Here is a 27,810-nt window from a genome sequence, read left to right on the forward strand (position 1 = left end):
CAGTATTTGGTCCTGCCGTGAGGGCAGGGGACTGGACTCGATGACCTCTCGAGGTCCCTTCCAGTCCTAGAGTCTATGAGTCTATGAAAGCTTATGCTCCAATACTTCTGTTAGTCTATAAGGTGCCACAGGACTCTTTGTCTATTTAGGAAGGGCACTTAAGCACCTAACTTTAAATACATGTTTAAGCCCCAAAAGCTTTCAAAGAGACTTCAGTGAGACTTAAGCTCATGCTTAGTCAGACATGCGCTTAAGTGCTGTCCTGAATCAAGGCCAACGTGAGTCACCCACAATCACTGCCATCCATATAGATGGGAGAAGAAACAAAATCTTGAGAGAAAACAACAACTTATTCAGAATTGCACTGTTAAAGAAATAGAGATCCCAAACATTGTGTAAAACAGACACTGAAAACCATGCCCTTCATTTTTTTCAAGTTTCAAGCAATGCAAAATTAAAATTAGAACACAATCATAACTTGGGCACACATTTGAAATAATCTGTAAGAACCACTCTCATCCATTATGGCATGTATGGCCTGGCGAGCAGTACACGGTCTTGGTAATTATTAAAACCAACACTACTAAATGTTAATTGCAGATCCATAAACAAGCATTCAAAACCACAAGCCATTCAAATGTGGAACGAAATTTTGTACCCCCACAACTTGCGCCCTGCATGGATACAAAATTTGTATCCATATCCGATCTGCAATCTGGTCCATGGACGTAAAACAGATATCCAAACATTTACAGGGCTCTAGATACAAAATTTGTATCTGCATTCGATCCACAAAAATGGTCCACAACTATCTGAATCAGCAGATGCGGATATCTGCAGATATAAAGTGGCTATCTGTGGATTTGCAGGGCTCTACACACAACAATGCGCAACCAAGGAAGAGATTTTAGGATGATGGTGGGCTTGGTAGTGAAATAAATAAAAACATGCCTATACATGCACACTGTTTGGCCTGTCCCAAAACAAAGAATTTTATCAGTTCCTTCCTAGAGTACATTTGATCATTTAAAAATACATATTGCAGGAACTTCTTCAGTCAATAGCCATTTTTGGAATTGGGGGGAAAACTTTAGCTAACTTAACATTTGAAAATAGTCACTATATTTGGAGAGGATATTTTTAAAAATACACTAAGACTTATTTTTAATATCTCCAAACAATATGAGATTAAAAAAATATAATGCTTCGTAGAAATCCGTATTATAATTCAATTCTTGTCAGAGGCATTTACAACATTACATATGCACTTTGTTATAGGCTGTATAAATACAAATAAATAACATAACTTATACCAAAGATCCTTGAGGCAACTTCTTTTAAGCATTTATGAAGTATCAGGTAAAAAAAGTAACAATAAAAATTAATAATGCAGCTGTATGTTAGACCCTACTGGAATCTGTGACCATTTTTAAATGTCTATTAGTTCATAAAACTGATCTTAAGTGTGAATGTGTACAGTAGACATAAATGATTTCAAGGAGGCCTTTCGAAGTCTCTTACATCAATCTGTCTTCATACTCTTTCACAAGAATAGAATTTGCTATACCACAGCAGCAGCACCAATAACAAAAGGAAAGTTCAACTATCATTTTTGAAAGATCTAATGTCAAAACTCTGTCATCTGAATGTATTTTTTAAAATTTTGTATCCATTAGTAAGGAACACAAACCTGTGGATATAAGTCTCCTATTTACAGGGATACAGAGCATGAGCAAACACAATGTTCCATAGGCTTTACTATACCACTCCCATTGACACAAAAAAAAAACCCATCCCACCTGTTTTTTTAACATGAAAAACAATAGTCACATCTACCAAAAACTGTCAGTGAATTTGTGCTGTACTTTTAATGTTCAGGAAAAAAAAGAGTTAAATTAGCAATGGTGTGTGTGTGTGTGGGGGGGAACACTCCAAATTCTTTTTAAAAGGAAATGCTAGACTAGAAGTCTGGATTACGCTGCTTGAGAGAGTATTAAATGCATAATATTTGTGACCAGTTGTGATTAAAGGCTTTGAGTAGTTTCAGAAGGACACACACACACACAAACACACACCCCAAAACAAAAAAACACTCAGGTAATTATATTACTATACAGTTCTCACAGAAGCTTTTACTAGCCTTGCTTTAGACAGCTGCTTGATCAGAACAATTTGTGGACCAATTGTTATTTGAAATGACAAATCCACTGAAGAGCTCAGTCTCTGTTGTCATATACCTTGTCTCTTCTATGAGGGTGTACAAAGAGGAAATGAAACTGGAATGGTGAGTACAAGGGTACAGTAAAGCACACACAAGATTTAAATCCCTCAACATAAACTAGTTTTGATTTTGTTTTTTTAAAAGATCAATTTCCCTCTGACATTTCCACATGCTTGTTCCCCCTTTGATTCTTCTGTACGTTACCCAAGCTGTTATCTGGTTATCCACTAGGTTAACCACAATCTCATAACAGATAAGTGAAGACATAGCCCATTGCTGGAAATGGGATGTACCCCAGGACATTTTTACTTATAATTTTCAGAGGGTAAAACTTTACCTCCCAATAATAGAAAAGTGCAAGCCAATGAAGCCTTCTCTCTAGACCTAGCACCACAAAGTGTCCATGAATAAGACAAACTAAAGAAGAGCCTATACAGTAAGATGACTCCAGGCGGATTTCCTGGCAGGTACAGTAACAATCACTTTATGCATTTTCTTTTTCATGTGTCTTCAGTCACCTCATATCAGATCCTTAAGTCTGGCTCAACCTTCCATAATTTGTGGATTTTTATAACAGCTTTACCAAATGCCTTTCATTTATTAATGAAGTTGGCTCCAACTACCAACATTGCTGTCACACCTCTCCCTTCTTTTCTTCATATGATAAATGGATGCTAAAAATAATCCCCTCAAACTGACATGATCAGACATGACTATAACATTTGCTATTAATTATTGTGGCTTGAAACTCTGGGTTCCAGAAGGATTTTCAAACAAGTCATTTAGCTTGTTTAGACACTGCAAAATTTTTGTTTTTCAGGCAGTCCTCGGACTTACATCATCATTGGCCCCTGAAAATCACTTCTTAAATCGAAAACATTATAACTTGAATTTCCCATAGGAACAATGTTGGATCAAGCATCGTAAAGTCAAAAAAGGATGTCAATTTATAAACATAATTGCCGTTTGTCGTAACTCGAACGTTGTAAAGTCAAGGACTGCCTGTATAAGAGATTTTTGAGAGTAATTTTTTCCTTCCTCAAATATAAGCAAGAGGATTATCTAGAAGAGATAACAGAATAAGGAATGGAGGAAAGAAACATCAAGTGAACATTGTAAGGTAAAACTCTTTAACTGTGCTTATAGTGTGATTTTTGAAACATAACATCTACAGTGGACAATGGACTAAACAAAATTCCTCTGGCCAAGAAAGAATACCCGAAGTTTCAAATAGTCCACATACAGTAGTTATTTCTGTAAGAAATAGGAGGACTTATTATAGGGTTGCCAACAGCCCCATGTTATAAGGAATATCCCTTATTTAAATAAAATATTGCCAGTCCCATACTAAATCAGCACAGGACACTTTTTATCCCATATTTCAACCAGGGTACTGCTGTTGGTTGGCAATTGGACCTGAAACACAATGTTGCAATGCCACTCAAATTTGGCCCAGCCACCCCTTTCTCATGCCTAAGTGGCCCCTGGATTTCTGGGTTTTTGAGTTACAGTGTTGGCAATCCTACAAAGTCCTATTAAACAAATAAAGCAAAATGAACTTTGCCAGCACCCGAAATATACTGCTTATTCAAGAAGCTTCTTTTATTCTAATTATTTCTGTTTGTTTAATATTCCCAAAAGGGTATCACACAATTAAAATTAGACCTGGCCAATTCCAACATGCAAACAATCAAATATATTTGTTTATAGGAAGTAGGTGCTAAATCATCAGTATGCATGGCAGAGTCTATACTATATCTTATTAGAGCTAAAGAAATAAGGAAACAAACAACACAACAAGTATACAGGAAGTTTCATTGTTCTTGCAGCTTTTACATTTGCTTCTGTGAACCTGACAGGCTCACCAGGCCTCAGATCAGTCATGCCACCGGTCCACTTGGCAGAATGTAGGTATGCTGCAATTAAAATATTCAGGCTTAAACAAAAGAGAACAAGCAAATAAACAATGGTCACTTGGTTCCATTTCTGTGTCCTGTCGGCATGTAATAAAATATCTTCAAACACACACTATATTTTTTAAATAATAAATAATAATAATAAAAAACATGTTCCTTCTGTTTCTGTCTCAAAGTAGCATGAGTTTTAAAAAATTCCTAAGTAAAATAAACAAAATCAATTCTTGTATGTATATAATTAATTATTAAAAAGATTATAAGCCTTACAACCATCACTATCATTTCAATATGTATCCGGGATCGCACACTTTTAGGACACTGCCAACTGGTACTGCAGTAATGCTCTGTTACGACTACCTTTGTCATCCTGCCCTTAAAAGGAAAAACACATTGCAGAAGTTCAGCTTAGTTTTCCTGTGACTACTGATCATTAATTTTATTTTACAAGTTTTTTGGGGGGGCGAGGAGGCAGGGTAGGATTATTACTATTCTTTATTGTTAAACTTCAACAATATTCCCAGTGCTGTACAAGACAAAAACAGACAATCTCTGGTTCAAAGAGCTTTCAAAAAGGGCCACTGTCTTCACCATCTAAGGGTTCTGTACTAACCATCCTTTTTCAGAGAAAATTTTGAGTGCTGTACCCTGCAAGGTTATGAGAAAGGTAGAACACTATACTGCCGAGATAGTTAATAGCATCAGCATGTACAACTCTAGACAAATACACAGTGAAGATTAACTGAATGTCATTCTGCAACCTGGATCATATAACTACAAAGAAAACAAGAAAGGTTAGAGAACAGAGAAAGTTATATAACAAAAGCAACATGAAATTCATTAATGTTACAGTATGTTTCACCTGTTTTAGGCCTTGGTAAGGAAAAAAAGTGACTATTATTATTACTACAGATTCTCAGTCTAATTCGCACCCTCCTTTTTTTTTTTTTCCCTGTGACCTGTGCATAGGCATTACCGGGTAGTTTTGAACAATGAATAATAATTACAGCAATGGAAAAATAATATATTATACTTGGGCTCCACCTTCTCCTTGGGAATGGGATATATATAGGTGGGTTTGTATATTTTTCTGGGCATTAGCAAAATCCTTACAAGAAATATTTTCTCTATACTGTATGTTATTATATTTAGCCACATAAGCTCATACAACAGTCACAAGACAACTGCAAGTCACCTGTAGCAATTAATGGAGGCAACAAATAAATCACTGAGAAATCTGTTCAGAAAATCCCTATTTGCTACAGAGGAAAATTAATTCAAAACTGTCATGATTAAAATTAAAAAAAAAACAACACTCCCCCCGGCACACGGGTGCCCTCGAGAACATTACCAAATATGAAGTCACAGCACTTCAGAAACACACCTTGTAATCTTCCACAGCCTTTGCAGTTCAAGGTAGATCTCACCAGTTTTTCTGTGCCTTTAGATAGGGATGTAAATAAAATCCCCATCCATCACACTTGCTTTTTCAATTAACGAAAAAAAAAAAAGAAGACAATTAGCAGTAAATTTATTGCCTTAGAATAACAGCCCTCCATTAACCCAAACCAACATTATGTCTTGATGTAAACCAAAGCACATGCTGAGTGAGGACCTGCACACACAGCAGCTTATCTCCTCTGTCATCTGCTTCTAATGACAGCTGACAAACTAGCCACGCTAATCCTCTTCTAGCTGCTGATCAGATAGATCCCCCTTTGACAATCCAGCATGGTGGAGCACTCGAAAATTCCTCCTGCTTCTGTTCTTTCTACTGCTGCTCTAAAAGGCAGTTTCCTTTTCATTGAGATAATAGCCTTTTCTGCAGTCACATGACTCAGAAGCTACATTAGGAGAGCTTTATGATAATAGACTGAATAAGCCCCCTCCTCCATTCTCCTGCTTTTAAGGGTATGTCTCAAAAAACCCCAAACAAAAAAACAACACCCCCACTTGAAATAATTTGCATCATTTTATCATTCTATCATATTAAAGAGAAACATACACAATGTATACTTTCTGTACTAAAAATAATTAATGAAAATATTCTGATGCACAATTCTCTCTTCACTAGGGAACACACACTGGTCACAAACACTTCACATGAAATGAAACTGAATAACTAAGCAGGATATTTAGCAGGTCAAATTGACTCTCTTTTTCCCTATGTAATTTTCATTTAAATTTAACTGCAATGAATATTTTTTTTCTTAGCAACATTTTATGGATTAATTTACTGTATTATAAAACACACAAAACTACAAGCAACTAACAAATTGGAGTTCATCTCTGAGGCTCTCTTTCATCTTTTAGACCCATCCCTTCCTTTCATGGAAAAAGCCTCCAACTTTATCTTAATTTACACAGCACCCAGAATAAGCAATTTATGCTTTTTTCAAAAAAAAAATTACATATATTCCAAGAGAGAGCATCAGTTTCAGAATTCTCTGACTTCCTGAAATCGCAGGTTCAAATCCTAGAAGTTCAGCACCACACCCATAAAGAGTTTTCCCACTTATTAAAGGTATGGTGGTCTAAACAATTCAAAGGTGTGTATATGATATACACACAGAGAGCCAATTCAAAGCTATATAATACAGTTCCTAAAATATTATTAGACAAATAGAGAAAAATGCTCCCATGAAACTTTAAAAGCAAGAATCTATCTTTTCTGCATGGAAATTAAAGATCACTTCAAACATAGCACTTGTTGTAAAGAGATGATATCCCTACAACCTTGCTCTGGTCCACCCCAAAGCTACTGTGCAGTACAACACAGTGTATTGGTTGGTGATCACCTTCCACCCCCGAAGTGGCTGAATTTCAGTGCTGGTGTAAATGTATATAGTTTGGTCAGAAAAGACACTATGTAAAGTATTACTGGAGTTTTGCAGCACACAGTTGGACTATTTTATGACTCACATCTAATCTTTCTAAATTCTTGGGGGAGGAGGGGGAACACCAAAGAGTATTTCCCCCCTTTCTCTTCTATATGTCATATTATTTCAACTTATCCTCCTTAGATAGGCACATGTGTCAGAATCAGAGCTTAAGGCCAGAAGGGACCACCAGATCATGTAATCTGATCTCCTGTATATCACAGGACACCAACATCACCCCACACACTAAACCCAAGCACCAAAATTAGACCAAAGTATTACAGCCCATAGGAGACTAAACTGTTATGTGCCACAGAGAACAGGAGGGACTCAGGTACACCAGTGCTCGAGGCTCCCTCAGTGGCACGAAAAGAATTAAGTGAGATATACTACGATAATCCTGGCACACGCTGCAGAGGAAAATTATAAAAAAAAACAACCAAGGCTGCTGCCAATCTGACCTCTGGCAAAATCCCTTCAGGACCCCACATATGGCAATCAACTAGACACTGAGCATGTGAGCAAGAACCAGACAGCCAAACACCTGGGAGAAAGAATGCTCTGTACCACTTCTAAGCCTTGGCCCTTCCCGTCCAATGTCCCATCTCTTGCTGTGGCCATCCCTGATGCTTCAGAGGAAGGAAATAAAGCAAAACAAAAACAGAATACATGGGAGGAGGGAGGGAGCTTCCTGACCTGTGCAGGAGGCCAGCCGAAATAGCTTTTACAGACATAAAAGACAAACTGGAAGTGAGCCCCAGCGCTGCTGAGCCCCGCCTCCTTATCACAAGCAACCCCACCGTACAATTGCGCTCATAAATTTGTCCAACCCTCTCTTGAAACTAAATTGTTTGCCCCCACAACTCCTATTGGGCAACGAGGTCTCAGACACCTCCACAGCATTATTCCCCAGGTCCTGTAAATGGGGTTCTGCACAAGCAGATGGGATGAAAACTGCATGGGACTGGTAGATATGTTGGTAGGGCATACATTGTCCCCATCCAGCCCTGCAGCTGTTGGAAATCTTTTTCTGCTTGTATCTCCCTTTCCTGGGAGTCTCCACATCAAGGGAATAGTCCTGTTAGTGGAGCTCCATTGCAGCCATATGGTGGCCACAGAGATGCACAGGAAGGTTAGTCCCAGTGCACAGGCACAGCTTTCCCCTGAATCCTTGAAATGTGCCAAGTCTGGGGGCTTTGCAGCATAGCAAATCCCACTTACACCCTTCCCCTCCAAAGAATGATTTAGAGAATCTACATGAGGGAGATTTTAATGTGGGAGGGGACACTCTAGCCCATTCAGAGAAGAACATAATTGTAAGATCTGTAATTAAGCAGACAAATGCCAAATGCCTAGGTTAATTTTGTCATTTCCTCCTTAACATGTCCCATTGTATCTATGTATTGCAGTACATATGGTACATAAAATCTCCAACTCTTCTGAGATGAGTGAGGCACTACTTAGCAATCTTAACTGTATTTCTTTTTATCTATACAAATTAATGACATAACATTATTCTTCCATATTTATTCCTTATCTGGAGAAAAAGGTGGCAAAGCACACTGATTAAATTTGCCAGTGATACAAACATGGGAGGCATAGTGAATTTGCAGAAGGCAAATCTAATATTCAAGAAGCCAGAGAAAGATTAGAAAGATGGACACAAGAAATAAAATGAACTTCCACAAGGACAAATGCAAAATAGTTCACTTTAGAAGTAAAAATGGAAGGAACAAGTATAAAATGGGGGCACACTGACTAGACATAATACTGCACTGCAGACAGTCTTACAGGCAATAGCAGATGAAAATTTCAGAAAAACAATACAATGCGGTAATAAAGGCAATACTGAGATGTACAATATAAAGAAAGGATTTACATGTAAATTAAAAAAAAAAAAAGTCCAGATAAGCACCACCATAGTGGTAAGAGGCCTATAAAGGATTAAAAGAATTGAAACTATACAGCCTTTAAAAAGACAGCTCAGGGAATGACAGTTAAAGGAATAAGGAAATGGGTGAGGGGGGAATATATGACTGCAGTACAGAGCAGGATGCTAAACAAAGAGGGGGAAAAAAGAGGAATTAGTTAAAAAATAAGATGTCCAAGACCATAAAATACCCTGCTTTGAATTGAAACAAGAAGATATCTGTAATTAAACACCAGGAAAAACCATCTTTGGTCTGTCAAGGATGCAAATAACACTTCCAAGGGAAGTATTGGAATCAATGTAATTGGAAATCCTTAAGACCTTTTAAGTAGTTTAATAGGAATCTTACTACTGCTTGGGATGACTAGATGTCCCCCAGACCTACACAGTTTTGAGACTGGCATCTCAGATACTATTAAAGGATGAAGCACCTCTCATTATATAGCATCTGAAAAGAGTTTGGGGCTTTACAGCAGACACAGAAAAATGATTCCTGCACCAAAGAGCTTACAAATTATAATTTTAGACATGTTAAAATGAGTGAGGGTGTCAAACAGCAAGGAAGAGGAAAACAGTCATAGCAAAACAAACACGGTTATTCAATTTAATTTCATGCCCATTTTGAGTGGGTCAGTTACAGCTATGTTTTTCTTATTTTAAATAAAGGGTTTCTAACTCTGCTTTATTTGCTTACTTGCCATCCTTTGTAGTTCTAGACAACTTGACTGAAAACAAAAAATTCTTTGGAACAATACACAGAGAGATGGAGACTGAAACTGGGGAAAGGCTTCCTCCTATCTTCACTGAACACAGAAAGGGATGTAATGAGCACAAAGGAAGCTGTTCTACCCTACCATTACTATTTATGATTAGTACCTTACCACCAGTTGCAACCCTAGCACCTAGAAAGTAACTTGAACTTGACTACTGAAGCTTTCCAAACGAGGAGGTGTGCCACTGCTGGTGCTCACAGGACACCTCATGAGGTGGAGCTGGTCTTCTGGCCCATCCCCAACAATCCAGTACCTGCTGATTGTGCCGGTGCCAGTTTTCTCATACTATTTCACAAATATGACTCAATCGTGGCCTGGAAGATAAGACAGCAACTCTGTCTGCATGGTCATTCAATTCCAGCCTTCCTACTGCAAGGGCCAGCATGGGTACAATTATTGCCAGTTACAGTGACTGTGTCAATTCAATGTCAACACCTGCCAAGAGAATTTTTTAAAATCTTTTTAGGGGACTTACCCTGTAGGTTTTATTCCATACCTTTGACTTGAAATAGTTGTGTAACAAGAGCTGGAGGCCTGGGGCCAGTCAACCCCGTTTATGAAGGAACTACTCCAGACCACTGACACATTAGCAGCCTGGATGGGGCCTGATAGAGGATAGCTGATTCCCACGTAAAGAGCAGCAGGAAGCAGGAAAGCTTGGGAAATGGTAGGAAGTGAGAAAGGATTTGTAGGAAGATCCTGACACTAGGGGAGTAGAGAAGTCAGAGCCAGGAAACTGAATAAATTGGACACTCCAAAGGAGGAGTGTTTTAGCTAACTTTAGATTGTGTTTTTGAGTTTATTGAGAAACCAAGAGGGGAGAAACAGAGGCACGGAGGTGCAGAGTGACCTCTGACAATGAGGAGATGCTCCAGATGACTTTGTTACAGGTTTACTCACCTGCATAAGGACTATTTGTGAGAGCAGGATTTGAAAAGTAGAGCTCTACATCAAGCACTATAAAAAGCATGCAAAAAATCAAGCCTTACTAGGATTTGGCTCTGAAGAGTGTGATACCATAGAAATGCAGGACTGGAAGGGACCTTGATAGGTCATTTAGTCTAGTCCCCTGCACTGATGCAGAACTAAGTATTATCTACACCAGTGGTCCCCAAACCATGGGGTTCGTCTCCCCTAGGGGGCATAGAGAAACATTGGAGGGGAGGGGAAAATGTAGCGGAACCCAAGCCACTCTCTATGGGGGACGGGGAGGGAGCACCACCCAGCCCCGCTCCACCCTCAGTCCTGCTCCATCCCCAGCCACAGCTCCGCTCCCCTGTCCAGCTCCAGCCCAAGCTCCCCTCGAACCCCCAGCCACAGCTCCGCCCCCAGCTCCACCTTCAGCCCAAGGTCCTCTGCTGAGGAAATCTTGGCTATGCAGTAATGGAAGGGGGGTGCGGATAGATTTCAATACTGATAAGGGGGAGGGGTACGACAGGAAAAGTTTGGGCATCATGTATCTATCCATCCTCACTGATGTTTGTCTAAGCTGCTCTTAAAAATCTCCAGTGACAGAGATTTCACAAACTCCCTAGACAATGTATTCCAGTGCTTAACCACACCGACAGTTAGGAAGTTTTCCTAATGTCCAACCTCAACTGTCCTTGCTGCAATTTAAGCCCACTGCTTCCTGTCCTATCCTCAGAGATTAGGGAGATCAACTTTTGTTGCTCTTCTCTGGAGCTTCTCCAATTTGTCCACATCTTTCCTGAAATGTGGTGGCCAGAACTGGACACAATACCCCAGTTGAAGCCTAATCAGTGCGGAGTACAGCGGAAGACTTACTTCTTGTGTCTTGTTTACAACTTTCCTATTAACATATCCCAGAATGATGATTCCTTTTTTTTGTAATAGTGTTACACTGTTCACTCATATTTAGCTTGTGATCCACTTTGACCCTTCCCGATCCCTTTTCCCAGTACTCCTTCCTAGGCAGTCATTTCTCACTTTATATGTGGGATACTGATTGTTCCTTCCTAAGTGGAGTACTTTGCATTTGTCCTTACTGAATTTCATCCTATTTATTTCAGACCGGTTCTCCAGTTTCTCAAGATCATTTTGAGTTCTAATTCTGTCCCCTAAATGCTTGCAGATACTCCCAACTTGGCATTGTCCACAAATTTTATAAGTGTACTCTTTATGCCATTATGTCAATCATTTATGAAGATATTGAACAGAACCAGAATCAGGAGAGATCCCTGAAGGACCACACTTGATATGCCCTTCCAGATTATCAATGGTTCAAAGTCAACTACTCTCTGAGTACTGTTTTCCAACTAGTTGTCTAACCACCTTATTATAGTAGGTCCATCTAGGCCAGTGATATTCAGACCTCAGGAGGTTCAGGAGCCAAATTAGTAACCAAAATTACCCAAAAGAGCCACAGTAGTGTGAATGCATTGTTTCATATTATATATTATTTTCACAAGAAAAATGACAGACCAAGTATTCTACAATTGGTTAATAAAACAGTAAAAGCATCTTGATTGGTTAATAATTAAATTACACGTGCTGCAAAGAGACATGTTAAAGTGCCAGCTCCCGAGACTCAGTCGGAGTATCACTGGTTTAGACTATATTTCCCTAGTTTGCTTATGAGACGGTCATGTAAGACAGTATCGAAAGTCATACTAAAATCAAGATCTACTATATCTTCCCTTCCCCCATGGCTTGTTCCCCTTCAAAGAAAGATATTAAGGTTGGCCTGACATGATTTGCTCTTGACAAATGCATATTGACTGTTACTTATCACCTTAATATCTTTTAGGGGCTTACAAATTGATTGCTTGATTATTTGCACCATTATCTTTATGGGTACTGAAGTTAAGGGAACTGGTCTATAATTCCTTGGGTTATCTTTATTTCCCTTTTTACAGATAGATACTATATTTGCCCTTTTCCACTCCTTTGGGATCTCTCCCATCCTCCATGAATTAACAGCTCAGAGATATCTTCAGTTCCTTTACTATTCTAGGCTGTATTTTGTCAAGCCCTGATGACTTTAAGACAGCTAATTTGTCTAAGTAATTCTTAACTTGCTTTTGCACTATTTTAGCCCCAGATCTTATCCCATTTACACTGGTGTTTACTAGTTAGTTGTCCAATCACTGCTAACCTTATTGAAAAACAAAACAAAAAAGGCACCTAACACTTCAGCCATTGTTGAGTTTTCTGTTATTGTCTTTCCCTCCTCATTCAGTACCTGGCCTATCCTGTCCTTGGTTTCCCTCTTGGTTCTAATGTATTTGTGAAAGGTTTTCTTGTCTCTTACCATACTTCCTATCTTTCCTAACTATCTATTGTGAGTTTTCTCTTGTGCCCTTAAAAACAGTATCTTCTCACTTTGCTATTGGAAGAATAAATATTCAGCAGACACAACATATCAGGAATACTAGACAATACATTCTTATTTTTAATATGCAAAATCTCAGTACATGGAATAGTACTTCAAGGCATACTACTTTCAGATATGGCAGTAAATTATCTAGATATTGCTACTTGGAGAATACAACAAGTATATAGAAATCCAGGATCAAAATGGGAAAGCTCTTCCATGCTGACAACATTAACATCTTACTGGGTCAGCAACACTTGATCCAATGTACTATGTTCCCTATAACATCTGTCAATAAGAGGGTGAAGTAAAGATAGGAACACAGCATCAACTCTGAATCTCCTTGTTGTTACTGTTAACTTTATTGAACAGGGATATATTTATATGTCATTACCAAAACCAAACAAATGAAGGGCTCAAGAAGCAACTGAACTCAGTCTTCTGCTCATTCTGTTACACTTTCAAGTTTTCACAGTATCTAAACAATAGGTATTTGTAGAAAATTCATCACTATAGTATCTGAGTGCCATATACAGCAATAAGATACGCACCAAAACATGTGCGTTTAGGACTGACTCTGCTCTTTGTTCCTCCAAACTTTGGTAATTCTTGTTTACGGTGCTTTTGGGTTTGGATTTTAACTCCCCTCCACACACACACAAACATACACACTTCTCGCAGCCCAAACCATCGTTGTTGTAGTAGTAATGTGTTAAGCTGGGTTATGTCAGGAAGGCTTTTGAAAAAAGGTGAGTCTTGTAATGTATTCTGAAAATAAACCTCTGGTTCAGCTGTATCTCTTCTTGTAAACTCCACTATCGGAGGCAGCTGTCAACTGAGAACATTTAATTTCTGGTTCTCAAGCAATTTGCCCTGGGTACTTGCCAGAGGTCTTAAACGGTCACGAATGGAGGATAGGTGGGCTCTCTAGCTGAACCCCAACCCAACAAGGGCCTTATACATTAAGACCAGGGCTTTGCATCAACACTGAAAATATACTAGGAGTCTGAGAAGGATGTATAAGCATGGGAATACTGAGAAGTATGGAGGCTGTATTACCTCTGTGTATGGCATTAGTGAGACCATTACCAGAATATTGCGACAATTTCTGGTGTCTATATTCAAAAAAAGAATGTTGAGAAATTGGAAAGGATCAGAAAAGAGCTTACAAGAATTATTTCAGGCCTGGAAAATCTCCCTTAAAGTGACAGATTTAAGAAATTCAATCTACTGAGCTTAACAAGGACAAAGTAAAGAGGTGACTTCATCGTGGTCCCATTCATGCATGTAATGGGAAAAAGCAGAAGGTTCTTTAACCAAGCAAAATCTAATAGCTACAAGCTGAAGCTAGACAAAAATCAGACTAGAAACAAGGTGCAAATTTTAATAGTGAGTGTAATTACCTATTGGAATAATTACATCACTAGACATAAGGTGCAAATTTTAATAGTGAGTGTAATTATTCCAATAGGTAATTACACTCACTATTAAAATTTGCACCTTATGTCTAGTCTTATTCTAGTCTAATTAACTATTGGAATAATTTACCTAAGGATGTGATAGATTCTCAACCACCTGAAGTCTTTACATCAAAACTAGATGTTTGCTCAACCAAAAGATATGGATTTGATGGCCTGTGTTATTCAGGAAGTCAGATGATCATTGCATCCCTTCTGGACTTAAATTCTATGGGAAGAGGAGGACATAAAAAAAATCACTTTGATATATTATCTGGTTTTGCCTGAAATAAATGCAGACTGCTGTATTTGGTACAATTTGGAATCGCTGTGCTATCTGCACCTTTAGTCCAGGATACAGTGAATTTAGCCTGCCATGGAGGTAATGAATACATGGGCCACTGTGGCTAGATCCTCATCTCTGAGGCGGGGACGTGAGAGTGGGGTAGGGCGGGGTGGGGAAATGTAATTTCCTAGGAAACTGGTGTCTTCAGTCTTGCCTAAGTTCAGTTTGAGTCAGCTGCTCTTCTTCCAAATGCTTCCTTCTCACAGGCATTGTAATGAACCTGGAACAATCCAAATCAAACCACGTGCTAAACATAATAGTATTCACTGACTGAAGGATATTACTGAATGTTTAAAACAATGACATCCCACTTCTCGCTAACATAAATGGTCCTTTGTAAAATTACAAACTCCACACAAAACAGAGATCACTTCCTATTCCACAGAAATGCAGCCTTTTCTATTGGTGACAGCAATGCTGAATGGCAGTTTTAAAAGCTGAGAAGTGAAGAATACTTTATTTGAATAAAGTGACAGCAAAATTTGGGTAGGCAGGTAATTATCCATATTGAAAATGAGGCACTCTGGCCAATGCCTCTTACTCTTGGTAGAAATGCCGTGGGATCTTTAAGAACCCAAAGTATTAAATCTATGATTAGACTGGCAACTCCTTAATGTCATGTTATGGCATTGAATCAATTCTGATTCAAAAAGAAAAAAGTTCAACCCACTGAACTCCAAAATAGAAATGTAGCCAAACTACATTTTTTTCTGTATTTCTCCCAAATTGAATGGCTGGATATTTTGTGTGCGACTATAGCCAAAGGCTGGAAAACCACATACAGCTTAACATTAAATATTCAAAACATACAGTGATTACTGCTCATATCCTGAAAGATTTTTATACATATAAATTAGTGTGGTATTCTATTGTTCATGCAAAAATAGTTAAGCATTCACAGCCTGATATCATCTGCAAATAGAAAAAGTGTACAGGTTACAATTAGGGCTGTCAAGAGATTAAAAAAATCACGATTAATCGCACTGTTAAAGAATAATAGAATACCATTTATTTAAATATTTTGGATGTTTTCTACGTTTTCAAATATATTGATTTCAATTACCACATGAAATACAAAGTATACAGTGCTCACTTTATGTAATTTTTTGTTGCAAATATTTGCACAGTAAAAAAATAGTATTTTTCAATTCATATAATACAAATAATATAGTGCAATCTCTTTATCATGAACGTTGAACTTACAAATGTAGAAATTCATATAAAAAAATAACTGCACTCAAAAATAAAACAATATAAAATTGTATAGCCTGCAAGTCCACTCAGTCCTATGTCTTCTTCAGCCAATCACTCAGACAAACAAGTTTGTTTACATTTGCAGGAGATAATGCTGCCTGCTGCTTGTTTTAAATATTGTTACCTGAAAGTGACAACAGGTGTTTTAATGGCACAGTTGTAGCTGGCATCGCAAGATATTTACGTGCGAGATGCTCTAAAGATTTATATATCCCTTCATGCTTCAACCTTCCTTCCAGAGAACATGCGTCCATGCCGATGACGGGTTCTGCTTGATAACAATCCAAAGCAGTGTGGAGCGACGCATGTTCATTTTCATCTTAGTCAGATGACACCAGCAGAAGCTTGACTTTCTTTTTTGGTGGTTCGGGTTCTGTAGTTTCCACATCGGAGTGCTGCTCTTTTAAGACTTCTGAAAGCACGCTCCACACCTCGTCCCTCTCAGATTTTGGAAGGCACTTCAGATTCTTAAATCTTGAGTCAAGGGCTGTAACCATCTTTAGAAATCTCACTCTGGTACCTTCTTTGCGTTTTGTCAAATCTGAAGTGAAAGTGTTCTTAAAACGAACATGTGCCGGGTCATCATCTGAGACTGCTATAAGATGAAATATATGGCAGAATGCAGGTAAAACAGAGCAGAAGACATACTATTTTCCCCCAAGAAATGCAGTCACAAATTCAATTAATGCATTTTTTTAAACGAGTGTCATCAGCATGGAAGCATTTCCTTTGGAATAGTGGCAGAAGCATGAAGAGGCATCCAAATGTTTAGCTTATCTGGCATGTAAATTCCTTGAAATGTCAGCTACAAGAAAGGACCATGTAAATGCTTGTTCTCACTTTCAGGTGATATTGTAAATAAGAAGCAGGCAGCATTATGTCCCGTAAATATAAATGAATTTGTTTGTCTTAGCAATTGGCTGAACAAGAAGTAGGACTGAGTGGACTTGTAGACTCTAAAGTTTCATATTGTTTTGTTTTTTTGAGTGCAGTTATGGAACAAAAAAAAATCTACATTTGTAAGTCGCATTTTCATGATAAAGATATTGCGTTATGGTACTTGTACGAGGTGAATTGAAAAACACTTTTTTGTTTACAATTTTTACAGTGCAAATATTTTTAATAAAATAATAATATAAAAAGTGAGCACTGTACACTTTGTATTCTGTATTGTAATTGAAATCAATATATTTGAAATGTAGAAAAGCATCCAAAAATATTTAATGAATTTCAATTGGTATTCTATTGTTTAACAGTGCGATTAATCGTGATTAATTTTTTTTGAGTTAATCGCGTGAGTTAACTGCGATTACTCGACAGCCCTAGTTACAACGTATCGTACAGGTAGAATTGATAAGCATGCATGGCTTCCCTCAGTGAAAAAGAAATGGGATTTACCATACTTTCACTTATACCTTCCTTTAAAGCTCTCTCATCATTATCTTAGTCTAATATAATACAAATATAAACAATACAAACTGTGCTTTTCATATTTCTGAACTCTCAGTGATAGAGGGTATGGCTACACTTGAAACTTCAAAGCACTGCAGCGGCAGCGCTTTGAAGTGCAAGTGTGGTCGCAGCGCCAGCGCTGGGAGAGAGCTCTCCCAGCGTTGCACGTACTCCACATCCGCATGAGGTTTAGCTTGCAGCGCTGGAGCCGCGCTCCCAGTGCTGCGGCACTGTTTACATTGGCGCTTTACAGCGCTGTATCTTGCAGCGCTCAGGGGGGTGTTTTTTCACACCCCTGAGCGAGAAAGTTGCAGCGCTGTAAAGCGCCAGTGTAGCCAAGGCCTTAGTGTATTGAATTAGAGAATGATGATGATACAAGGCCAATGAGATGGAGAGAAAAGTCAAGCATTGATGATTCAGACCGCTACTTATTTCTTTGAGCATAGCAAGGAGACTGTAGTTTTTTTCTTTTAGATGTGTGATTGTTATGCCTTTGTTAACATGAGGTTGGAGTATTGCAATACACACTACATGGGGATATACCTTAAAAAAATATTAACAGACTGTATCTAGTGCAGAATGTATTTATTTAAAACATATATAGAAAGAGAAAAGCTCATGTATCCTCCCCTTTCAAAGCTTAAAATTCACAATTTAATAATAAATATTTTAAAATCACTTACTTTGACTGCAAGTGTCCTCTCAATCACAGTCCAGTTCTTCCCCCAAACTATAATTATTCCTGGCCAAAAAATAACTCCATCTCACCCTCATTCCTTCCTCTGCTGAAATACCTCATAGGTGGGATGAGGCAGGAGGTGGAAGGGGGGGAGCTGAGAACTGCAACACATCTAAAGTTAAAGGGCTCTCACAAGGAATGTCTTGCATCAACATCAAATCAAGAAAGCTCCAGACTGAGCAGCAGTGCTGACCACAACTTCAGCAGTACAGCACAGGATGAGAGAGATGATCTCTCAGGTAAACTGGACATAAACCATTTAAGAGACTTTCAAAAAAGTCACTATCAGTGCCCTATTTCATCTGCAGACAACCAACACAGTTTTCAGAGCACTCGTGCTGTGTGCTTACAATATTTAGCTCCACATCAAAAGCAGGAACACTGCACTAGTTTCAGTGGCTGAATTGTCTTAAGTTGTACATGTACAGTCACTACAGTACACTCAGAGGCCCTTATTGTTAAGTAGTGTTTCATGCGGAGAACCCATTATATCTCTGTCCCATCATTTGTATTGGCTACTGAGTGATTTTTGGGTGAAGTTTAAGATGACAGTTTTAACCAATAAAGACAAAAAGTAAATAGTTTAGGGCCCTGGACATTTAAAATATTGTCTTCCTTTCAGTGTTACACCATGGCGATTTGTGGATCTGGGATGCTCAGGCTTACAATGGGCCTAGTTTAAAAAAAAAAAGGAGAGTTGGCAGACAATGAGGCTTTGTAAAAGCAGCAAAGAATCCTGTGGCACCTTATAGACTAACAGACGTTTTGGAGCATGAGCTTTCGTGGGTGAATACCCACTTCCTCAGATGCAATGAGGCTTTGGAATTTACTTCCCATCTTTGCTCAGCAGAGCCTAGATTTGGTGACATTCAAGGCGAGAACTTCACTTGTTCTCTCAAGCAACAGTTTAAGTAGAAGTGACTGGAAACTAATCTGAGCTAACCAAGGGTATGAATGAATATTACAGTAAATTTGCACTGGAGCTAGTGAATTCTTTAGGCAATCATGTTGTGCACTGTAGGTATTCATTGATCTTACTACTCCAAGAAAGCTGAGGTTCACCTGGATTAAGGGGTGGTTGTAGGAGAAGAGATTTTTTGAGGAAGTTACTTTTATTTTTTGATGTGGTTTTTTACTATGATTTTAATACAGTATGTGCTTAGTGTCTCTCTAGATGCTCGAAACTCTGCAAACATCTACTCAAGGTTTCTAATCAAAATAAAGAGGAACATGCTTTTAATATGGATACACCAATATATGTCCCTATTTGTCAGGTGAGCTGAGCTTTCACATTTTGCTATTTGGAGAATTGGTACTTAAGGAGATCATAAAAGAGGGCCTTATTTTAGTCAGGACTAAAGGAGCTAAAAGTGTGAAAACATTTTGTCAGGAATAATGGGTGATATTGTCTCTGATGGAGACAATACTGAAGTAGTGATAACAACAGCCAGATTCACACATTTGTGAAGTAAATAATGGGGCCAATACCTCGATTTTGAAAGTAGAAAGATGTGAGTTTTGAGTCAAGGAAGGAGATGGAATCAGTACAATTCCAGCTCAAAATATTCTTCTCACTGACAAAAAATGTTGAATTAAAAGCTGTTATACTGGAACTATTATTTTTGAGTGGATGCCTGAAGGTGGACAAAAAAGAGAAAGGATCTAAAACAGTAAAGAGAATCTCCTTCATAATAGTGATACTAATGGTTGCGTTCAGAAAAAAAGGTAACTAAGATGGATAGGGGAGAGAAGAGGAAATAAGCCAAGCATCTATCCGTCTTTGGTACTTACATGGTTCCCACGACTATTGTATCAAAGCACCTCACAATCTCTAATGTGTTATATACACGCACTGTATATATTTTATATTATATTGTTTATTTTTTTTTACTGATATATCCCAAAATGTCCATGTGCTAGTCACTTTCTAAAGCTAATAAGTCTAGAGGTAGAGGACTATCCTATTGATACTCACCAAAGCAGTGGGTGGATAGATAGAAGCAAAAATCAGGTCAGCAAGGTGCCTGAAACTCTAGGGGAGAGTGCCAGTTGATGGCATCGAACAAACAGTGAGAGCAAGAAAGATGATCTCTAAATCCAATTCCAGAGGGCAGCAGACCACACCTAAAGGGATCATTTCAGTAGAGATTCCTTTTAAACCACATGTGAACTGTCTGAATAAAAGCCCAGTTTTACAAACTAACTACCTTTCTGTGTTTTAAGAGACCAGAAATGATTTGTTTCCTCCAGACTTTTCTTGGAAAATATCCCAATTGGATGTAGCACTGCTCCCTCTCTCTACAGTGGTTTTACTCTGCCACATCTTCTCATACCCTTCTCTTTTCAAATGGATATGCGTAAAGGTGAAAAACTGGATTTTGCCTTATGTTAGTTTACACTCAGCATTATTATTAAGTTGCGGTAAGAAAGCAGTGGATAGTGAAAATCAGATAAAATCATCAGGTGTGTTTATGATTTGTGCAAGAATTACTTCGTCTATATAGGTTTCTGGAGTAGCAGCCGTGTTAGTCTGTATCCGCAAAAAGAACAGGAGTACTTGTGGCACCTTAGAGACTAACAAATTTATTTGAGACTAACAAATTTATTTGAGCATAAGCTTTCGTGGGCTACAGCCCACTTCATCGGATGAATGCAGTGTAAAATACAGTAGGAAGATTATATATATTCATTCATCCGATATTAGGAAACCTGGGACTATATATATATATATATATATAATCTTCCTACTGTATTTTACACTGCATTCATCCGATGAAGTGGGCTGTAGCCCACGAAAGCTTATGCTCAAATAAATTTGTTAGTCTCAAATAAATTTGTTAGTCTCTAAGGTGCCACAAGTACTCCTGTTCTTTTTCGTCTATATAGTTAAGAATAGTCCCATGTTTCCTAATATAGTAGTTACAGGTTCAAAGTGTTAATAAGAAGTTGGGCCTGCATCAAACAGCCTAGATTAAAAGGACATTATTTCTTTCTGAGTGTAAATTCCACTACTGCCATTTCAAATATTAGATAGCAGGTAATGGCTCAACGACATTAGCAGTCATGCAAACCTTTTACTATTTAAGTCTGATTCACTATAATATGTAAACACACGTATTTTGGGTTACTGAAACAATAACTATTTAAATTCAAGACTTATTCATCTCTCTAACTTTCAATGGTTTTTCAAATCTATTATGTTTACTCTTTATTCTTAAAATGTTTATCATTTTGCAAACTGCATTTGTTCCTGATCACATTAAGCCATTTATTAAAATCTGAACAATAATTCCCATGACAAAGCAAATTTCCCTATTATATGCTTATTATCTAGGTGAAATCTAAAATATTCTTAAAGAATGCCTCCCCCACAAAGAATAGCCCTGTGAGCATGTCTTCAATACACTAAAACCATATAGTGTGCATGCTGAAGGTGCCATGTAGCAACAAACACCAAAATATGATTTATTTTGTCATTGAGTATGTCTATACAGCAAAGAAAAAATTGAGGCAGCCCTGTAAGACCCTGCAGGATGAGAGGGTCCCAGACCTCAGGTTCTAGCCCAAGCCTGGAAGTCTACACAGCAACGAAACAGCCTCACAGCCTGAGCCCGAGTCGGCTGGAAGAGGCCAGCAATGGGTTTTTCTTTGCAGTGTAAACATACCCATATTTCACCCAAGGAATTCCATTTTGAGCTATCTCCACCAAAAAGCTTAACAGACATATGATGTTTAATCCCAGGAGTGGCCAACCTGTGGTTCCGGAGCCACACACGGCTCTTCAGAAGTTAATATGCAGCTCCTTGCATTGCACCAATTCGGGGACTGGAGCTACAGGTACCCACTTTCCAATGTGCGGGGGGGGGGGGGGTGTGCTCACTGCTCACCCTCTGGCTCTCCCAACAGGCCCTGCCCTACTCCACCCCTTCCCGCACCCTCCCCAAGCCTGCCGTGCCCTTGCTCCTTCCCCCTCCCAGCCTCCTGCATGCCACAAAACAGCTGATCAGGAGGTGCGGGGAGGGAAGGAGAGTCACTGACTGGCAGGGCTGCCGGTGGGTGGGAGGCACTGGGAGTGGGGGTGGGGGAAAGCTCATTGGGGGTTGCTGACATATTACTGTGGCTCTTTGGCAATATACATTGATAAATTCTGGCCACCCCTGTCTTATACATACTACATCTAAAATTTATACACTAGGCAACAGAGGAGGAAAATTTACTAGCTGTAGGAATGTGCCAGATCAGGTCAGCATACATATAGATCCTTGGGGCAGATGTCTCAGATTAACCTTGCGCAGTGAACTGCTACTAACTCAATAGACAGAACTGTCAGGATCTGTTGAATAAGTATCTACAGAACTGTCTCTCTCCAGCTCTCTGTGGGATCAGCTATCATCCAGTAAGATTCAGAGCAGGTTTGACAAAAGAAGAGTAGTAAAGGTACCTTTTATATTAATTGTAAAAGATAGCTACTCTTGCAGGTTATTTTCTGGTATAAATTTTATGAAACAGTCTTTCAAAAATACTTTTAAATACTAACCTTTAGGTAAATGTTGCAAGATAGTGAAAGTATATGGTGGTGTACAAACAGGCCATCTGCTACTAAGCAATTTTTACACTAGTTTTGATAATGATTTCAGAAGTGAACTTTTAAGTGTTCAAAATATAAAATAATTCTGAACATTGAGCAAGTGATACATTCTTCTGTGGAAACTGAGTTCTCCAGAAAGAAAATGAAATCAAAATTCCCTTCATAGGGTTCACAGGAAGCTGTTAAAAGTATTTCTATTTATGTTCTTCTGCAAAAATATTTTAATGTAATTAACAGAAGATGTAATGAACAGAAGCTTACGCTCCAATACATCTGTTAGTCTTCAAGGTGACACAGGACTCATTGTTGCTTTTTACAGAAGAAGTAATGCTTCTCAGTAGGGCCCAATCTTTGATTCCCATATTACTGAGAAATGTAAACAGCGATAGTGGCATCAAGGACAAAAATGAACACAAGCCTATGCACGGAGGGACTTGCAGTTCATTGTGCGAGACTTGTTGTTATTACTACATATGGAATACATTTACCAGTATTCTTTACATATCATTACAGTATTTAAGTTCCTTACCAATCTTTTTTTTTTGCTACTACTTTCACCACCTGTGCTGGAGATACTATGTAAATTATTATAATCTTATTAGCTTTAAGTGGTCATGTCTCCAAACATGGGAACTGCTGCTGCTTTAGCCAATCAGCTTTCACTAATCTGCACACTAATAGTTGCTCTTGCTGTGCTTTGGGATTGACTGTCATGAGGTCAAACAGTGATCTAAGCTAAAACGGATAAAGAAAAACATTCCTCCCTCTATCCCTCCTCCCTCTGGGTAAAGACTAGCAGCAATCTAATTCTGAATTGATATAGAAAATAAATGTCAAAATTCTGCTTTTATTTTATATTTTAAAGAAGTTTCTTGGTGCATATGTATATATCCATTGTTTGCAATAGCCTCTTTGAAGTTTAAAAGTAAAATGTCTCTCTAATAATACACACATCAATACTATAGGGATGGAGTCTAAGTACCTAGATTACAAATGAACAGAGCTAAAATTAGAGTTACTTTCTTTTAATAAATATTGCACCTTAATTTCAGTGTCTTACCTGAAAATAGCCTGTATCTGGTGGCATTTAAAGTTCTAGGGACAGAGTTCATTTACTTGTTCATTTAAATGTTTTGAAATCCGCAGATGGCCAGCAATGTATAAGAGCAAATTATTACTGTTAACCTCAGCTACAGAGTAAATATAGTAACTACTGTTTTTGTGGGTGGCACAAAATAGCAGCTAGTATTTATTAATTATGTGACAATGGAGCAATTAGAAGTTTTGTTTTCTTTTTTAAAGCCACCTGAATATTCAGAATCTAGGACACTTTGTGTAAGACTATAACTGATCTGAGGCAGACTCAATGTTCAGTATGAAAACCTTGAAGGTGTCCTTTAAAACACTAATTATAAAAAATCTTAATTAGATTAGGTAGGTAGGTAGTTATAACATGCAAATGTTGGCTCAATACAAAGTAATATGAAAAGGTACAAACATTTCTGTAATTCCTGTTAGATATGTAAGGCTATTTTCTTAAAAGTAGAAATAGGTAATCTCTCTTCTTGCAAAAATTGGAAGTAGAAGACAAATGCATAGAATGCTTTTCTTCTAATTGTAGCACAAGAAATGTCAGTCACATTTTCAAAACACATACAATAGAAAAACTAAATTAGATATATTCAGATGCACTGCAAGGAAACTAAGCTTACCAACACTGTACACCGAAGTTTTACCTACTCATAAAAGTATAGCCAAGAACTTTTTAAATAAGTCAAACAGGAAACCTTTACACTAGAATTGCATAATTCCAGAAGAGTCACTTAGCCTTTTTGCATACAGTTGAATATATAAAATAGATTGCTCTATTACTCTGGGGGAAGGATGAATAGATTGGTCTTTAAGTAAATAACAGAACCAATAAAAGAAGAGAAACTAAAGAAAAAAAAAGATTAGTATTGTAAATAGTGTAAGTCACATTTTTTCTGATTTTAATTATGTCCTTAAACTTTGTTCATGTGTTAACATATTTTACATATTCCAGAAACATGTAAACAGATTTAAACTGGTGGATTTTACTTTTTAAATTACAGCAACAAAATATTAATGATTCTATCATATCCAAAATAACTGTGTTGAACACAAAAAATGTTACTGAAGAATGTGAAGTTGAGATTTCCATTTGAATCAATGAAATTTTGGGAATATATTTTAAAATAATTTTAGAAAGTATTTTCACAATTTAAAAGATTCAACAGATAGACAAGATAAACATAAAGTAACTCACATCCCTTGAGAAATGTGAAATCTGTTCCCTGACTAAAGTTTCCCTCCACTGTACACACTAAAAAAAATAGTAATATTTAATACATAAAGGTTTTTACATCTTCAAAGCATTGCACTAGCACTACCAAAGTAATCCCAACTACCTCCTTGTGAGGCAGGTAAGCAGGTAATCATCATCCCTATTCTACAGACAGAGATGTTGAGACAATTAAGTGATTAACCCAAAACTGTACAATGAGTCAGTGACTGAGCTTGACTTCTAATATCATGCTTATTTCTTTAGACTGTTTAAAGAATATTCACTGGTGCTGGAAGTTAGGTTTTGTTTAAGGCTTTTAGTTAGAAGTTTTTTTGTTTTGTTGTGTGTTTGAGAATATGCACAGGAAGCCTTAGAGGGATTTGCAAACAAAGCAGTGTTGTTAATATGTACAATTTTGGGCTGAAGAAGCCTCTTCAAGCCTCTACCTATCTAACAGGATCTGTTTATATCCTTTAGTATTTGGGAGCTAAAGTTTTCATTTCAATCTATTTTAATTATAGAGAAAATTTCAAAATCTTGTGTGACTGAATTCGTTAAGCTTCTGTGGTAGCCACTGAACAATCTAAGTGCCTGAAAGCTTTCATCATCAGCTCTCTGCTGCAGGTACAGACATGGCTAAAATGCATTGATTTTGTCTCAGGAGGAGAGATGTTTACTGGAATTAAACCTCACTCAGTCAAAGCACAGCACAAGCTTCAGCATGAACTTTTAAAAAACGTTTCTATTAGTGTTTGAAACTTCTCCCTTCCCCCAGAAACAATTTATCATGTTGATCTTATTATCATATGCTTCCAATTTCTACTCTTAGTAAGTCATTCTGTAAACCTCAAAAAAATATGAACAACAGATATAATAAAGTAACCTCCCTTAAAGCCTGGATTGCCTATGCTCGGCCTTCTAACATCTGGCCCAGGAGTAAATTTACAAGCCAGCTGGCAAATCTGGAAGAGGGAAGGGAGGGAGAAAGATACTGCCTGGGTCACCAGTAAAAGCAAACTTGCCATGTACTATTCCTATTTGATGCCAATATGTCAAACCGTGATGAACGCAACCATGCATGAAACAAGAAGTCTGCACACACCTACATGCATATACCCCTTCTTCTTCAATCAGTTCCCTGAAGCCAGTTACATGGAAAAGGCTTGGATGACACTATAGCTGTATCTACATGGCAAAAATATAATTTGACATTTATTGGGCTTTTGTTAACTGATAATTTAAACTTCAGAGGGAGATGACAATCTTTATCCCACGTTTACAAAACTCTTTAGTCTTACAGAAGCCAAAAGTCTAATTTGCCAAATATTTCACAGGTAAAAACTACAAGATACTGAATGTGCTGGTCTAAATGCTCTAGATACTTTCTGGCAAAATAATCATCATGACTTGCTTTTTGTTTAGGTTTTAAACGCTAAAGATTGTTCAGCCAAGTTATTGGTTTAATTTCTTAAACCAAAATAAATTTTTAATAGGTTAATACTGAGTGTTATTTTCTCAGAGCCCTGGCTAATTTTGCTTGGTTTTCACCCCCTCCCTCCAATCAGTAGCAGAACAGTACAGTATAAAACTTTCACAGGGCATTTAAAGCTTAGCAAACCTCTGCAGTTCAAAAGACTTGCAGTTCAAAACCATTTTCTATTCAAAAGCTAGCTTGGCAAACTAGTCAGGAAATCATTAAGTCAAACTACAACAAAAGCTGAATTATTTTTGCTAAACTACTTGATGGTTTTACAACAATTAAACACCCAACTGCAAATTCAAAACCCTCAAAAAAACACTGTATTACAGTTACAAAACTGACTTCCCCAGTGTGCCTGGCACTGTAATATGATCATAATTGCTGTAAAAAGACAGAGACTGACTGTATGTTAAGTCCTACCACATCTAGGTGCTCTACACAGCTCCATTTGGGACTGCAGGGTCAAAAGTTTACAGAATTTTTCACCAGTCACAGAACTCTTTGATATGTGTAATCTCTGACCCACTCTCAAAGCAATTTTTGTATTACAGTCATATGATTTCCCAGGGGTTGGGGGGGGCAGGGGCGGGGGAGAACATACATTTTATTAATAATACACTTTTTGTTGGTTAGCTTAATAATAATTATTTCTATATTCAGTAAATGGACTCAACTTGCATTGTTATTCCCAGTTAACTCCTGTGGAATGTAGCAACTTCACTTCATTCTCCTCTTAAATAACGTCAGCAGCTCAGGCTGTTTGCAATTCTGAGCCTCATGCAGAATGTGGTGGGAAGCATTCACCATGCCTGTAGTTTTAAATGTGGGTAGACCTAACTGTTCCCTTTGTACAAACAGACAAGATTCTTGCTCACTCCCATTATTTAAACTAGCGTTCACAATGAAAACACTGAAGCACTCAGTATCCTGCAACAGGGGTTAATGACTTGAGAGGTGTCACAGTAAATTATACTATTACAGGGCATAGCAGATTTATATAAAAGTTTTAAATTATGCAAAAGATCTCTTAAGCAGAAACAATACTGGATGGTTGACCTTTGTTTTAAATAAAAATAAAGGAAATTTGCCATTGTGGTAAATTAGGGTTCTGCTAATTAGATGCTAAAGGAAACAGTTGG

General features: G+C 37.8%; 1 protein-coding gene across 6 annotated transcripts in view; it reads right to left on the bottom strand.

The window, feature by feature from the left end:
* Positions 1 to 27,810, bottom strand: part of NCOA2 (nuclear receptor coactivator 2) — a 271,000-nt gene that overhangs the window by 136,490 nt on the left and 106,700 nt on the right. The window contains exon 3 of one of the 6 annotated variants that reach the window (XM_050940575.1): positions 5,519 to 5,618. The exons of the other annotated variants lie outside the window; for them this stretch is intronic. The gene's annotated coding sequence lies outside the window, so the exon portion shown is untranslated. The remainder of the gene's footprint in view (positions 1 to 5,518; positions 5,619 to 27,810) is intronic. 6 annotated transcript variants of the gene reach the window in all.

Source organism: Gopherus flavomarginatus, chromosome 2 (assembly GCF_025201925.1).
Source record: "Gopherus flavomarginatus isolate rGopFla2 chromosome 2, rGopFla2.mat.asm, whole genome shotgun sequence".
NCBI lineage: Eukaryota > Metazoa > Chordata > Testudines > Testudinidae > Gopherus > Gopherus flavomarginatus.